Source organism: Anomaloglossus baeobatrachus, chromosome 11, assembly GCF_048569485.1.
Source record: "Anomaloglossus baeobatrachus isolate aAnoBae1 chromosome 11, aAnoBae1.hap1, whole genome shotgun sequence".
NCBI classification, from domain to species: domain Eukaryota; kingdom Metazoa; phylum Chordata; class Amphibia; order Anura; family Aromobatidae; genus Anomaloglossus; species Anomaloglossus baeobatrachus.
Window position 1 is genome coordinate 86818797 of NC_134363.1, and position 16846 is coordinate 86835642.

The window sequence follows — 16846 nt, forward strand, 5'->3', positions numbered from 1 at the left end:
CAAATGGAGTACAACAGCCACTTTTTGGATGCCACTAAGTTTCTGCTGTGTTTGCTAGTATGATAGCTTAGAAAAAGTGAGCAGAAGGGTGTAATGCAGAGGTGCTTGAGATTGCTTGGCACCAGTGGGACACAAATGGAGTACAACAGCCACTTTTTGGATGCCACTAAGTTTCTGCTGTGTTTGCTAGTATAAGGCTATGTGCGCACGTTGCGTACTAGCCTGCAGAAATTTCTGCAGCGATCTGAAGAGCACATGTGCGCTTTAGATCGCTGCAGAAATGTCCGTAGTGAGCGCCGATTCCATGCGCTCTGCCTGCAGCTCCTGCCATAGACAGAGCAGGAGCTGCCGGCAAAGCGCAGGAAAGAAGTGACATGTCACTTCTTTTTGCGCAGCGCTTCGGCAGTAGCCGAAGCGCTGCGCTCTGAGACGCCACGTGCGCACGGCCCCTGCACAATCTCCATAGATTGTGCAGGGGACGCAGGACGCATGCAGTTACGCTGCGCTGCAAAGCGCAGCGTAACTGCATGAATTTACGCAACGTGCGCACATAGCCTAATAGCTTAGTAAAAGTGAGCAGAAGGGTGTAATGCAGAGATACTTGAGATTACTTTGCACCAGTGGGACACAAATGGAATACAACTGCCACTTTTTGGATGCCACTAAGTTTCTGCTGTGTTTGCTAGTATAATAGCTTAGCAACAGTGAGAAGAAGGGTGTAATGCAGAGGTGCTTGAGATTGCTTGGCACCAGTGGGACACAAATGGAGTACAACAGCCACTTTTTGGATGCCACTAAGTTTCTGCTGTGTTTGCTAGTATAATAGCTTAGTAACAGTGAGCAGAAGGGTGTAATGCAGAAATACTTGAGATTTCTTTGCACCAGTGGGACACAAATGGAATGCAACTGCCACTTTTTGGATGCCACTAAGTTTCTGTTGTGTTTGCTAGTATAATAGCTTAGTAAAAATCAGCAGAAGGGTGTAATGCAGAGGTGCTTGAGATTGCTTGGCTTCAGTGGGACACAAATGGTGTACAACAGCCACTTTTTGGATGCCACCAAGTTTCTGCTCTGTTTGCTTGTATAATAGCTTAGTAAAAGTGAGGAGAAGGGTGTAATGCAGAAGTGCTTGAGATTTCTTGGCACCAGTGGGACACAAATGGAGTACAACAGCCACTTTTTGGATGCCACTAAGTTTCTGCTGTGTTTGCTAGTATAATAGCTTAGTAAAAGTGAGCAGAAGGGTGTAATGCAGAGGTGCTTGAGATTGCTTGGCACCAGTGGGACACAAATGGAGTACAACAGCCACTTTTTGGATGCCACTAAGTTTCTGCTGTGTTTGCTAGTATAATAGCTTAGTAACAGTGAGCAGAAGGGTGTAATGCAGAGGTGCTTGAGATTGCTTGGCACCAGTGGGACACAAATGGAGTACAACAGCCACTTTTTGGATGCCATTAATTTTCTGCTGTGTTTGCTAGTATAATAGCTTATTTAAAAATCAGCAGAAGGAAGTAATGCAGAGGTGTTTGAGATTGCTTGGCACGAGTGGGACACAAATGGAGTACAACGGCCACTTTTTGGATGCCACTAAGTTTCTGTTGTGTTTGCTAGTATAATAGCTTAGTAAAAATCAGAAGAAGGGTGTAATGCAGAGGTGCTTGAGATTGCTTGGCACCAGTGGGACACAAATGGTGTACAACAGCCACTTTTTGGATGCCACTAAGTTTCTGCTCTGTTTGCTAGTATAATAGCTTAGTAAAAGTAAGAAGAAGGGTGTAATGCAGAGGTGCTTGAGATTGCTTGGTACCAGTGGGACACAAATGGAGTGCAACAGCCACTTTTTGGATGCCACTAAGTTTCTGCTGTGTTTGCTAGTATAATAGCTTAGTAAAAGTGAGCAGAAGGGTGTAATGCAGAGGTGCTTGAGATTTCTTTGCACCAGTGGGACACAAATGGAATACAACAGCCACTTTTTGGATGCCACTAAGTTTCTGCTGTGTTTGCTAGTATAATAGCTTAGTGACAGTGAGAAGAAGGGTGTAATGCAGAGGTGCTTGAGATTGCTTGGCACCAGTGGGTCACAAATGGAGTACAACAGTCACTTTTTAGATGTCATTAAGTTTCTGCTGTGTTTGCTAGTATAATAGCTTAGTAAAAGTCAGCAGAAGGGTGTAATGCAGAGGTGTTTGAGATTGCTTGGCACCAGTGGGACACAAATGGAGTACATCAGCCACTTTTTGGATGCCACTAAGTTTCTGTTGTGTTTGCTAGTATAATAGCTTAGTAAAAGTGAGCAGAAGGGTGTAATGCAGAGGTGCTTGTGATTGCTTGGAACCAGTGGGACACAAATGGAGTACAACAGCCACTTTTTGGATGCCACTAAGTTTCTGCTGTGTTTGCTAATATAATAGCTTAGTAAAAGTTAGCAGAAGGGTGTAATGCAGAGGTGCTTGAGATTTCTTGGCACCAGTGGGACACAAATGGAGTACAACAGACACTTTTTGGATGCCACTAAGTTTCTGCTGTGTTTGCTAGTATAATAGCTTAGTAAAAGTGAGCAGAAGGGTGTAATGCAGAGGTGCTTGAGATTGGTTGGCACCAGTGGGACAAAAATGGAGTACAACAGCCACTTTTTGGATGCCACTAAGTTTCTGCTGTGTTTGCTAGTATAATAGCTTAGAAAAAGTGAGCAGAAGGGTGTAATGCAGAGATACTTGAGATTTCTTTGCACCAGTGGGACACAAATGGAATACAACTGCCACTTTTTGGATGCCACTAAGTTTCTGCTGTGTTTGCTAGTATAATAGCTTAGTAACAGTGAGAAGAAGGGTGTAATGCAGAGGTGCTTGAGATTGCTTGGCACCAGTGGGACACAAATGGAGTACAACAGCCACTTTTTGGATGCCACTAAGTTTCTGCTGTGTTTGCTAGTATAATAGCTTAGTAAAAGTCAGCAGAAGAAAGGAATGCAGAGGTGTTTGAGATTGCTTGGCACGAGTGGGACACAAATGGAGTACAACGGCCACTTTTTGGATGCCACTAAGTTTCTGTTGTGTTTGCTAGTATAATAGCTTAGTAAAAATCAGCAGAAGGGTGTAATGCAGAGGTGCTTGAGATTGCTTGGCACCAGTGGGACACAAATGGAGTACAACAGCCACTTTTTGGATGCCACTAAGTTTCTGCTCTGTTTGCTAGTATAATAGCTTAGTAAAAGTGAGAAGAAGGGTGTAATGCAGAGGTGCTTGAGATTGCTTGGCACCAGTGGGACACAAATGGAGTACAACAGCCACTTTTTGGATGCCACTAAGACTAAGATTCTTCTGTGTTTGCTAGTATAATAGCTTAGTAAAAGTGAGCAGAAGGGTGTAATGCAGAGGTGCTTGAGATTGCTTGGCACCAGGGGGACACAAATGGAGTACAACAGCCACTTTTTGGATTCCAGTAAGTTTCTGCTGTGTTTGCTAGTATAATAGCTTAGTAAAAGTGAGCAGAAGGGTGTAATTCAGAGTTGGTTGAGATTGCTTGGCACCAATGGGACACAAATGGAGTACAACAGCCACTTTTTGGATGCCACTAAGTTTCTGCTGTGTTTGCTAATATTATAGCTTAGTAAAAGTTAGCAGAAGGGTGTAATGCAGAGGTGCTTGAGATTTCTTGGCACCAGTGGGACACAAATGGAGTACAACAGACACTTTTTGGATGCCACTAAGTTTCTGCTGTGTTTGTTAGTATAATAGCTTAGTAAAAGTGAGCAGAAGGGTGTAATGCAGAGGTGCTTGAGATTGCTTGGCACCAGTGGGACACAAATGGAGTACAACAGCCACTTTTTGGATGCCACTAAGTTTCTGCTGTGTTTGCTAGTATGATAGCTTAGAAAAAGTGAGCAGAAGGGTGTAATGCAGAGGTGCTTGAGATTTCTTGGCACCAGTGGGACACAAATGGAGTACAACAGACACTTTTTGGATGCCACTAAGTTTCTGCTGTGTTTGCTAGTATAATAGCTTAGTAAAAGTGAGCAGAAGGGTGTAATGCAGAGGTGCTTGAGATTGCTTGGCACCAGTGGGACTCAAATGGAGTACAACAGCCACTTTTTGGATGCCACTAAGTTTCTGCTGTGTTTGCTAGTATAATAGCTTAGTAAAAGTGAGCAGAAAGGTGTAATGCAGAGGTGCTTGAGATTGCTTGGCACCAGTGGGACACAAATGGAGTACAACAGCCACTTTTTGGATGCCACTAAGTTTCTGTTGTGTTTGCTAGTATAATAGCTTAGTAAAAATCAGCAGAAGGGTGTAATGCAGAGGTGCTTGAGATTGCTTGGCTTCAGTGGGACACAAATGGTGTACAACAGCCACTTTTTGGATGCCACTAAGTTTCTGCTCTGTTTGCTTGTATAATAGTTTAGTAAAAGTGAGGAGAAGGGTGTAATGCAGAGGTGCTTGAGATTTCTTGGCACCAGTGGGACACAAATGGAGTACAACAGCCACTTTTTGGATGCCACTAAGTTTCTGCTCTGTTTGCTAGTATAATAGCTTAGTAAAAGTGAGAAGAAGGGTGTAATGCAGAGGTGCTTGGGATTGCTTGGAACCAGTGGGACACAAATGGAGTACAACAGCCACTTTTTGGATGCCACTAAGACTAAGATTCTTCTGTGTTTGCTAGTATAATAGCTTAGTAAAAGTGAGCAGAAGGGTGTAATGCAGAGGTGCTTGAGATTGCTTGGCACCAGGGGGACACAAATGGAGTACAACAGCCACTTTTTGGATTCCAGTAAGTTTCTGCTGTGTTTGCTAGTATAATAGCTTAGTAAAAGTGAGCAGAAGGGTGTAATTCAGAGTTGGTTGAGATTGCTTGGCACCAATGGGACACAAATGGAGTACAACAGCCACTTTTTGGATGCCACTAAGTTTCTGCTGTGTTTGCTAATATTATAGCTTAGTAAAAGTTAGCAGAAGGGTGTAATGCAGAGGTGCTTGAGATTTCTTGGCACCAGTGGGACACAAATGGAGTACAACAGACACTTTTTGGATGCCACTAAGTTTCTGCTGTGTTTGTTAGTATAATAGCTTAGTAAAAGTGAGCAGAAGGGTGTAATGCAGAGGTGCTTGAGATTGCTTGGCACCAGTGGGACACAAATGGAGTACAACAGCCACTTTTTGGATGCCACTAAGTTTCTGCTGTGTTTGCTAGTATGATAGCTTAGAAAAAGTGAGCAGAAGGGTGTAATGCAGAGGTGCTTGAGATTGCTTGGCACCAGTGGGACACAAATGGAGTACAACAGCCACTTTTTGGATGCCACTAAGTTTCTGCTGTGTTTGCTAGTATAAGGCTATGTGCGCACGTTGCGTACTAGCCTGCAGAAATTTCTGCAGCGATCTGAAGAGCACATGTGCGCTTTAGATCGCTGCAGAAATGTCCGTAGTGAGCGCCGATTCCATGCGCTCTGCCTGCAGCTCCTGCCATAGACAGAGCAGGAGCTGCCGGCAAAGCGCAGGAAAGAAGTGACATGTCACTTCTTTTTGCGCAGCGCTTCGGCAGTAGCCGAAGCGCTGCGCTCTGAGACGCCACGTGCGCACGGCCCCTGCACAATCTCCATAGATTGTGCAGGGGACGCAGGACGCATGCAGTTACGCTGCGCTGCAAAGCGCAGCGTAACTGCATGAATTTACGCAACGTGCGCACATAGCCTAATAGCTTAGTAAAAGTGAGCAGAAGGGTGTAATGCAGAGATACTTGAGATTACTTTGCACCAGTGGGACACAAATGGAATACAACTGCCACTTTTTGGATGCCACTAAGTTTCTGCTGTGTTTGCTAGTATAATAGCTTAGCAACAGTGAGAAGAAGGGTGTAATGCAGAGGTGCTTGAGATTGCTTGGCACCAGTGGGACACAAATGGAGTACAACAGCCACTTTTTGGATGCCACTAAGTTTCTGCTGTGTTTGCTAGTATAATAGCTTAGTAACAGTGAGCAGAAGGGTGTAATGCAGAAATACTTGAGATTTCTTTGCACCAGTGGGACACAAATGGAATGCAACTGCCACTTTTTGGATGCCACTAAGTTTCTGTTGTGTTTGCTAGTATAATAGCTTAGTAAAAATCAGCAGAAGGGTGTAATGCAGAGGTGCTTGAGATTGCTTGGCTTCAGTGGGACACAAATGGTGTACAACAGCCACTTTTTGGATGCCACCAAGTTTCTGCTCTGTTTGCTTGTATAATAGCTTAGTAAAAGTGAGGAGAAGGGTGTAATGCAGAAGTGCTTGAGATTTCTTGGCACCAGTGGGACACAAATGGAGTACAACAGCCACTTTTTGGATGCCACTAAGTTTCTGCTGTGTTTGCTAGTATAATAGCTTAGTAACAGTGAGCAGAAGGGTGTAATGCAGAGGTGCTTGAGATTGCTTGGCACCAGTGGGACACAAATGGAGTACAACAGCCACTTTTTGGATGCCATTAATTTTCTGCTGTGTTTGCTAGTATAATAGCTTATTTAAAAATCAGCAGAAGGAAGTAATGCAGAGGTGTTTGAGATTGCTTGGCACGAGTGGGACACAAATGGAGTACAACGGCCACTTTTTGGATGCCACTAAGTTTCTGTTGTGTTTGCTAGTATAATAGCTTAGTAAAAATCAGAAGAAGGGTGTAATGCAGAGGTGCTTGAGATTGCTTGGCACCAGTGGGACACAAATGGTGTACAACAGCCACTTTTTGGATGCCACTAAGTTTCTGCTCTGTTTGCTAGTATAATAGCTTAGTAAAAGTAAGAAGAAGGGTGTAATGCAGAGGTGCTTGAGATTGCTTGGTACCAGTGGGACACAAATGGAGTGCAACAGCCACTTTTTGGATGCCACTAAGTTTCTGCTGTGTTTGCTAGTATAATAGCTTAGTAAAAGTGAGCAGAAGGGTGTAATGCAGAGGTGCTTGAGATTTCTTTGCACCAGTGGGACACAAATGGAATACAACAGCCACTTTTTGGATGCCACTAAGTTTCTGCTGTGTTTGCTAGTATAATAGCTTAGTGACAGTGAGAAGAAGGGTGTAATGCAGAGGTGCTTGAGATTGCTTGGCACCAGTGGGTCACAAATGGAGTACAACAGTCACTTTTTAGATGTCATTAAGTTTCTGCTGTGTTTGCTAGTATAATAGCTTAGTAAAAGTCAGCAGAAGGGTGTAATGCAGAGGTGTTTGAGATTGCTTGGCACCAGTGGGACACAAATGGAGTACATCAGCCACTTTTTGGATGCCACTAAGTTTCTGTTGTGTTTGCTAGTATAATAGCTTAGTAAAAGTGAGCAGAAGGGTGTAATGCAGAGGTGCTTGTGATTGCTTGGAACCAGTGGGACACAAATGGAGTACAACAGCCACTTTTTGGATGCCACTAAGTTTCTGCTGTGTTTGCTAATATAATAGCTTAGTAAAAGTTAGCAGAAGGGTGTAATGCAGAGGTGCTTGAGATTTCTTGGCACCAGTGGGACACAAATGGAGTACAACAGACACTTTTTGGATGCCACTAAGTTTCTGCTGTGTTTGCTAGTATAATAGCTTAGTAAAAGTGAGCAGAAGGGTGTAATGCAGAGGTGCTTGAGATTGGTTGGCACCAGTGGGACAAAAATGGAGTACAACAGCCACTTTTTGGATGCCACTAAGTTTCTGCTGTGTTTGCTAGTATAATAGCTTAGAAAAAGTGAGCAGAAGGGTGTAATGCAGAGATACTTGAGATTTCTTTGCACCAGTGGGACACAAATGGAATACAACTGCCACTTTTTGGATGCCACTAAGTTTCTGCTGTGTTTGCTAGTATAATAGCTTAGTAACAGTGAGAAGAAGGGTGTAATGCAGAGGTGCTTGAGATTGCTTGGCACCAGTGGGACACAAATGGAGTACAACAGCCACTTTTTGGATGCCACTAAGTTTCTGCTGTGTTTGCTAGTATAATAGCTTAGTAAAAGTCAGCAGAAGAAAGTAATGCAGAGGTGTTTGAGATTGCTTGGCACGAGTGGGACACAAATGGAGTACAACGGCCACTTTTTGGATGCCACTAAGTTTCTGTTGTGCTTGCTAGTATAATAGCTTAGTAAAAATCAGCAGAAGGGTGTAATGCAGAGGTGCTTGAGATTGCTTGGCACCAGTGGGACACAAATGGAGTACAACAGCCACTTTTTGGATGCCACTAAGTTTCTGCTCTGTTTGCTAGTATAATAGCTTAGTAAAAGTGAGAAGAAGGGTGTAATGCAGAGGTGCTTGAGATTGCTTGGCACCAGTGGGACACAAATGGAGTACAACAGCCACTTTTTGGATGCCACTAAGACTAAGATTCTTCTGTGTTTGCTAGTATAATAGCTTAGTAAAAGTGAGCAGAAGGGTGTCATGCAGAGGTGCTTGAGATTGCTTGGCACCAGGGGGACACAAATGGAGTACAACAGCCACTTTTTGGATTCCAGTAAGTTTCTGCTGTGTTTGCTAGTATAATAGCTTAGTAAAAGTGAGCAGAAGGGTGTAATTCAGAGTTGGTTGAGATTGCTTGGCACCAATGGGACACAAATGGAGTACAACAGCCACTTTTTGGATGCCACTAAGTTTCTGCTGTGTTTTCTAATATTATAGCTTAGTAAAAGTTAGCAGAAGGGTGTAATGCAGAGGTGCTTGAGATTTCTTGGCACCAGTGGGACACAAATGGAGTACAACAGACACTTTTTGGATGCCACTAAGTTTCTGCTGTGTTTGTTAGTATAATAGCTTAGTAAAAGTGAGCAGAAGGGTGTAATGCAGAGGTGCTTGAGATTGCTTGGCACCAGTGGGACACAAATGGAGTACAACAGCCACTTTTTGGATGCCACTAAGTTTCTGCTGTGTTTGCTAGTATGATAGCTTAGAAAAAGTGAGCAGAAGGGTGTAATGCAGAGGTGCTTGAGATTGCTTGGCACCAGTGGGACACAAATGGAGTACAACAGCCACTTTTTGGATGCCACTAAGTTTCTGCTGTGTTTGCTAGTATAAGGCTATGTGCGCACGTTGCGTACTAGCCTGCAGAAATTTCTGCAGCGATCTGAAGAGCACATGTGCGCTTTAGATCGCTGCAGAAATGTCCGTAGTGAGCACCGATTCCATGCGCTCTGCCTGCAGCTCCTGCCATAGACAGAGCAGGAGCTGCCGGCAAAGCGCAGGAAAGAAGTGACATGTCACTTCTTTTTGCGCAGCGCTTCGGCAGTAGCCGAAGCGCTGCGCTCTGAGATGCCACGTGCGCACGGCCCCTGCACAATCTCCATAGATTGTGCAGGGGACGCAGGACGCATGCAGTTACGCTGCGCTGCAAAGCGCAGCGTAACTGCATGAATTTACGCAACGTGCGCACATAGCCTAATAGCTTAGTAAAAGTGAGCAGAAGGGTGTAATGCAGAGATACTTGAGATTACTTTGCACCAGTGGGACACAAATGGAATACAACTGCCACTTTTTGGATGCCACTAAGTTTCTGCTGTGTTTGCTAGTATAATAGCTTAGCAACAGTGAGAAGAAGGGTGTAATGCAGAGGTGCTTGAGATTGCTTGGCACCAGTGGGACACAAATGGAGTACAACAGCCACTTTTTGGATGCCACTAAGTTTCTGCTGTGTTTGCTAGTATAATAGCTTAGTAACAGTGAGCAGAAGGGTGTAATGCAGAAATACTTGAGATTTCTTTGCACCAGTGGGACACAAATGGAATGCAAATGCCACTTTTTGGATGCCACTAAGTTTCTGTTGTGTTTGCTAGTATAATAGCTTAGTAAAAATCAGCAGAAGGGTGTAATGCAGAGGTGCTTGAGATTGCTTGGCTTCAGTGGGACACAAATGGTGTACAACAGCCACTTTTTGGATGCCACCAAGTTTCTGCTCTGTTTGCTTGTATAATAGCTTAGTAAAAGTGAGGAGAAGGGTGTAATGCAGAGGTGCTTGAGATTTCTTGGCACCAGTGGGACACAAATGGAGTACAACAGCCACTTTTTGGATGCCACTAAGTTTCTGCTGTGTTTGCTAGTATAATAGCTTAGTAAAAGTGAGCAGAAGGGTGTAATGCAGAGGTGCTTGAGATTGCTTGGCACCAGTGGGACACAAATGGAGTACAACAGCCACTTTTTGGATGCCACTAAGTTTCTGCTGTGTTTGCTAGTATAATAGCTTAGTAACAGTGAGCAGAAGGGTGTAATGCAGAGGTGCTTGAGATTGCTTGGCACCAGTGGGACACAAATGGAGTACAACAGCCACTTTTTGGATGCCATTAATTTTCTGCTGTGTTTGCTAGTATAATAGCTTATTTAAAAATCAGCAGAAGGAAGTAATGCAGAGGTGTTTGAGATTGCTTGGCACGAGTGGGACACAAATGGAGTACAACGGCCACTTTTTGGATGCCACTAAGTTTCTGTTGTGTTTGCTAGTATAATAGCTTAGTAAAAATCAGAAGAAGGGTGTAATGCAGAGGTGCTTGAGATTGCTTGGCACCAGTGGGACACAAATGGTGTACAACAGCCACTTTTTGGATGCCACTAAGTTTCTGCTCTGTTTGCTAGTATAATAGCTTAGTAAAAGTAAGAAGAAGGGTGTAATGCAGAGGTGCTTGAGATTGCTTGGTACCAGTGGGACACAAATGGAGTGCAACAGCCACTTTTTGGATGCCACTAAGTTTCTGCTGTGTTTGCTAGTATAATAGCTTAGTAAAAGTGAGCAGAAGGGTGTAATGCAGAGGTGCTTGAGATTTCTTTGCACCAGTGGGACACAAATGGAATACAACAGCCACTTTTTGGATGCCACTAAGTGTCTGCTGTGTTTGCTAGTATAATAGCTTAGTAAAAGTCAGCAGAAGGGTGTAATGCAGAGGTGTTTGAGATTGCTTGGCACCAGTGGGACACAAATGGAGTATATCAGCCACTTTTTGGATGCCACTAAGTTTCTGTTGTGTTTGCTAGTATAATAGCTTAGTAAAAGTGAGCAGAAGGGTGTAATGCAGAGGTGCTTGTGATTGCTTGGAACCAGTGGGACACAAATGGAGTACAACAGCCACTTTTTGGATGCCACTAAGTTTCTGCTGTATTTGCTAATATAATAGCTTAGTAAAAGTTAGCAGAAGGGTGTAATGCAGAGGTGCTTGAGATTTCTTGGCACCAGTGGGACACAAATGGAGTACAACAGACACTTTTTGGATGCCACTAAGTTTCTGCTGTGTTTGCTAGTATAATAGCTTAGTAAAAGTGAGCAGAAGGGTGTAATGCAGAGGTGCTTGAGATTGGTTGGCACCAGTGGGACAAAAATGGAGTACAACAGCCACTTTTTGGATGCCACTAAGTTTCTGCTGTGTTTGCTAGTATAATAGCTTAGAAAAAGTGAGCAGAAGGGTGTAATGCAGAGATACTTGAGATTTATTTGCACCAGTGGGACACAAATGGAATACAACTGCCACTTTTTGGATGCCACTAAGTTTCTGCTGTGTTTGCTAGTATAATAGCTTAGTAACAGTGAGAAGAAGGGTGTAATGCAGAGGTGCTTGAGATTGCTTGGCACCAGTGGGACACAAATGGAGTACAACAGCCACTTTTTGGATGCCACTAAGTTTCTGCTGTGTTTGCTAGTATAATAGCTTAGTAAAAGTCAGCAGAAGAAAGTAATGCAGAGGTGCTTGAGATTGCTTGGCACGAGTGGGACACAATTGGAGTACAACGGCCACTTTTTGGATGCCACTAAGTTTCTGTTGTGTTTGCTAGTATAATAGCTTAGTAAAAATCAGCAGAAGGGTGTAATGCAGAGGTGCTTGTGATTGCTTGGCACCAGTGGGACACAAATGGTGTACAGCAGCAACTTTTTGGATGCCACTAAGTTTCTGCTCTGTTTGCTAGTATAATAGCTTAGTAAAAGTGAGGAGAAGGGTGTAATGCAGAGGTGCTTGAGATTTCTTGGCACCAATGGGACACAAATGGAGTACAACAGCCACTTTTTGGATGCCACTAAGTTTCTGCTCTGTTTGCTAGTATAATAGCTTAGTAAAAGTGAGAAGAAGGGTGTAATGCAGAGGTGCTTGAGATTGCTTGGCACCAGTGGGACACAATTGGAGTACAACAGCCACTTTTTGGATGCCACTAAGTTTCTGCTGTGTTTGCTAGTATAATAGCTTAGTAAAAGTGAGCCGAAGGGTGTAATGCAGAGGTGCTTTAGATTTCTTTGCACCAGTGGGACACAAATGGAATACAACAGCCACTTTTTGGATGCCACTAAGTGTCTGCTGTGTTTGCTAGTATAATAGCTTAGTGACAATGAGAAGAAGGGTGTAATGCAGAGGTGCTTGAGATTGCTTGGCACCAGTGGGTCACAAATGGAGTACAACAGCCACTTTTTAGATGCCATTAAGTTTCTTCTGTGTTTGCTAGTATAATAGCTTAGTAAAAGTCAGCAGAAATGTGTAATGCAGAGGTGTTTGAGATTGCTTGGAACCAGTGGGACACAAATGGAGTACAACGGCCACTTTTTGGATGCCACTAAGTTTCTGTTGTGTTTGCTAGTATAATAGCTTAGTAAAAGTGAGCAGAAGGGTGTAATGCAGAGGTGCTTGAGATTGCTTGGCACCAGTGGGACACAAATGGAATACAACTGCCACTTTTTGGATGCCACTAAGTTTCTGCTCTGTTTGCTAGTATAATAGCTTAGTAAAAGTGAGGGGAAGGGTGTAATGCAGAGGTGCTTGAGATTTCTTGGCACCAGTGGGACACAAATGGAGTACAACAGCCACTTTTTGGATGCCACTAAGTTTCTGCTGTGTTTGCTAGCATAATAGCTTAGTAAAAGTGAGCAGAAGGGTGTAATGCAGAAGTGCTTGAGATTTCTTTGCACCAGTGGGACACAAATGGAATACAACTGCCACTTTTTGGATGCCACTAAGTTTCTGCTGTGTTTGCTAGTATAATAGCTTAGTAAAAGTGAGCAGAAGGGTGTAATGCAGAAGTGCTTGAGATTTCTTTGCACCAGTGGGACACAAATGGAGTACAACAGCCACTTTTTAGATGCCATTAAGTTTCTGCTGTGTTTGCTAGTATAATAGCTTAGTAAAAGTCAGCAGAAGGGTGTAATGCAGAGGTGTTTGAGATTGCTTGGCACCAGTGGGACACAAATGGAGTACAACGGCCACTTTTTGGATGCCACTAAGTTTCTGTTGTGTTTGCTAGTATAATAGCTTAGTAAAAGTGAGCAGAAGGGTGTAATGCAGAGGTGCTTGAGATTGCTTGGCACCAGTGGGACACAAATGGAGTACAACAGCCACATTTTGGATGCCACTAAGTTTCTGCTCTGTTTGCTAGTATAATAGCTTAGTAAAAGTGAGGAGAAGGGTGTAATGCAGAGGTGCTTGAGATTTCTTGGCACCAGTGGGACACAAATGGAGTACAACAGCCACTTTTTGGATGCCACTAAGTTTCCGCTGTGTTTGCTAGTATAATAGCTTAGTAAAAGTGAGCAGAAGGGTGTAATGCAGAAGTGCTTGGAATTTCTTTGCACCAGTGGGACACAAATGGAATACAACTGCTACTTTTTGGATGCCACTAAGTTTCTGCTGTGTTTGCTAGTATAATAGCTTAGTAACAGTGAGAAAAAGGGTGTAATGCAGATGTGCTTGAGATTGCTTGGCACCAGTGGGACACCAATGGAGTACAACAGCCACTTTTTAGATGCCATTAAGTTTCTGCTGTGTTTGCTAGTATAATAGCTTAGTAAAAGTCAGCAGAAGGAAGTAATGCAGAGGTGTTTGAGATTGCTTGGCACGAGTGGGACACAAATGAAGTAAAACGGCCACTTTTTGGATGCCACTAAGTTTCTGTTGTGTTTGTTAGTATAATAGCTTAGTAAAAATCAGCAGAAGGGTGTAATGCAGAGGTGCTTGAGATTGCTTGGCACCAGTGGGACACAAATGGAGTACAACAGCCACTTTTTGGATGCCACTAAGTTTCTGCTCTGTTTGCTAGTATAATAGCTTAGTAAAAGTGAGGAGAAGGGTGTAATGCAGAGGTGCTTGAGATTTCTTGGAACCAGTGGGACACAAATGGAGTACAACAGCCACTTTTTGGATGCCACTAAGTTTCTGCTCTGTTTGCTAGTATAATAGCTTAGTAAAAGTGAGAAGAAGGGTGTAATGCAGAGGTGCTTGAGATTGCTTGGCACCAGTGGGACACAAATGGAGTATAACAGCCACTTTTTGGATGCCACTAAGTTTCTGCTGTGTTTGCTAGTATAATAGCTTAGTAAAAGTGAGCAGGAGGGTGTAATGCAGAGGTGCTGGAGATTGCTTGGCACCAGTGGGACACAAATGGTGTACAACAGCCACTTTTTGGATGCCACTAAGTTTCTGCTGTGTTTGATTATATAATAGCTTAGTAAAAGTGAGCAGAAGTGTGGAATGCAGAGGTGCTTGAGATTTCTTGGCACCAGTTTGACACAAATGGAGTACAACAGACACTTTTTGGATGCCACTAAGTTTCTGCTGTGTTTGCTAGTATAATAGCTTAGTAAAAGTGAGCAGAAGGGTGTAATGCAGAGGTGCTTGAGATTTCTTGGCACCAGTGGGACACAAATGGAGTACAACAGCCACTTTTTGGATGCCACTAAGTTTCTGCTGTGTTTGCTATTATAATAGCTTAGAAAAAGTGAGCAGAAGGGTGTAATGCAGAGGTACTTGAGATTGCTTGGCACCAGTGGGACACAAATGGAGTACAACAGCCACTTTTTGGATGCCACTAAGTTTTTGCTGTGTTTGCTCGTGTAAAGCTTGCATCTGTTATAGTTTTGGAGAAAAATGTAATCATTTCATTTATGCGCGAAATGCCTTAGAAATGGCTTTTAAGAGGATTTTAAGCATGGAGACGATTATCTCAAGATTGCAAGATAACCAAACAAAACTTTTAGTGGATTTCTACTTATTTTATTAAATATCATCTATGTGGCTATTTCTATGTGGGGACCATTATTCTGTATGGAGCTTTACAGTCATTTGCCCTTTTATATAGGTGCAGGATGATGGAGCCGAACTATGCCAGCTAGAAAGAGGAAAGAGGAACCATTGGATTATACCGTATTTTTCGGACCATAAGACGCACTTTTTTCCCCCCAAATGTTGGGGGAAAGTTGGGGGTGCGTCTTATGGTCTGACTGTGGCTGCGGGGAATGAGGGTGCTGCGGTGGAGCGGGTCATCGGGGGCACGAGCAGGCTACTATAGCAGCCTGCTGTGACAACGTGTGCCCGCTCATTAGATATGCACGCCCATCCTCCCGCCCATTTCTCAGCGCAGAAGCCGGCGCTGACAGGTGGGCGGGAGGACGAGCGGGGACGCGCGCATAGTAAAGAGCCGATCCACATGATCACCCCTGGCAATTACAGCCTGGAGTGATCATGTGCGGCTGTATTCACTGCCCCCCGCACATCATTATCAGCGCGGGGTGCAGTGAATCAGTACACTCACCAGTCCCCGTGTGTGGAGCCGTTTCCCCGCAGCATGCGATGACTTCCTGTCTGTGCCGGTCAGCTGATCTGTGCTGATCAGCTGATCGGCACAGACAGGAAGACATCGCGTGCTGCAGGGGAACGGCTCCACACTAGTGATGGGAAATCTAGTTCATTTTGGTGATTAGTTCACCATGAACTAGTTCACTGAAAATATTAGTTCAAAAGATTAGCTCATTTAGTTCATTTAGTTCAGTATTTCTCTCCACCCTATCCTGTGAGGAGCTGATAGGAAATGCATCATGTGACCTGTGAACTAAATGAACAATATGAGCTACTGAACTAAATGTTCTACTGAGAATGAATCAGGACAGCCTAGTTCAGTCTGATGCATCTCACTGAGCCCAGCAGCACCCCCTGTGTTGAGTGTAGAGTACTGACCCATAATGAATGTGTATGAGGGAGCTGAGAAGCAGTTCAGCAGCCACCATTTTGAGAACAGAACATGAGCCAGTGGTAAAGATTTTAGCAAAACTGATCTAGGCTACAGGAGGGTGATCCTCTACAGGAGGGTGATCCTCTACAGGAGGGTTATCCTTTCACACAGACGGGTGAGGGGCATGAACCACACACACAAACTCTCTCTCTCATACACACATATGAGCTGTGTCTGTCTACTGTGCAATTTCAGTTTTTATTAATATTATTATTACTATTATATTTGTATTTGATGTGTGGTCTAGTGTTTTACTACCTTCTTTTCCAGCATCAGGGGCTATAAAGAGCAAGTGTGAGAGCAGGAGCCTCCTGGAGCTGTAGAGGATCACTCTGTCTCCTCACACTGCTGTTTAGTTCAAAAGATTAGTTCATTTAGTTCAGTATTTCTCTCCACCCTGTCCTATGAGCTGACAGGAAATGCATCATGTGACCTGTGAACTAAATGAACTATATGATATGCTGAACTAAATGTTCTACTGAGAATGAAACAGGACAGTCTAGTTCAATCTGATGCATTTCACTGAGCCCAGCAGCGCCCCACGTGGTAGTGTAGAGTACTGACCCATAATGAATGTGTATGAGGGAGCTGAGGAGCAGTTCAGCATTCACCATTTTGAGAACAGAACAGGAGCCAGTGGTAAAGTTTTTAGCAAGACTGATCTTCTAGACTACAGGAGGCTGATCCTCTACAGGAGGCTGATGCTATCACACAGACAGGTGAGGGGCATGAACCACACACAGAAAAACTCTCTCTCATACACACATATGAGCTGCGTCTGTCTACTGTGCAATTTCAGTTTTTATTAATATTATTATTACTATTATATTTGTATTTGATGTGTGCTAGTGTTTTACTACCTTCAAGTGTGAGAGCAGGGAGCCTCCTGGAGCTGTATGATCA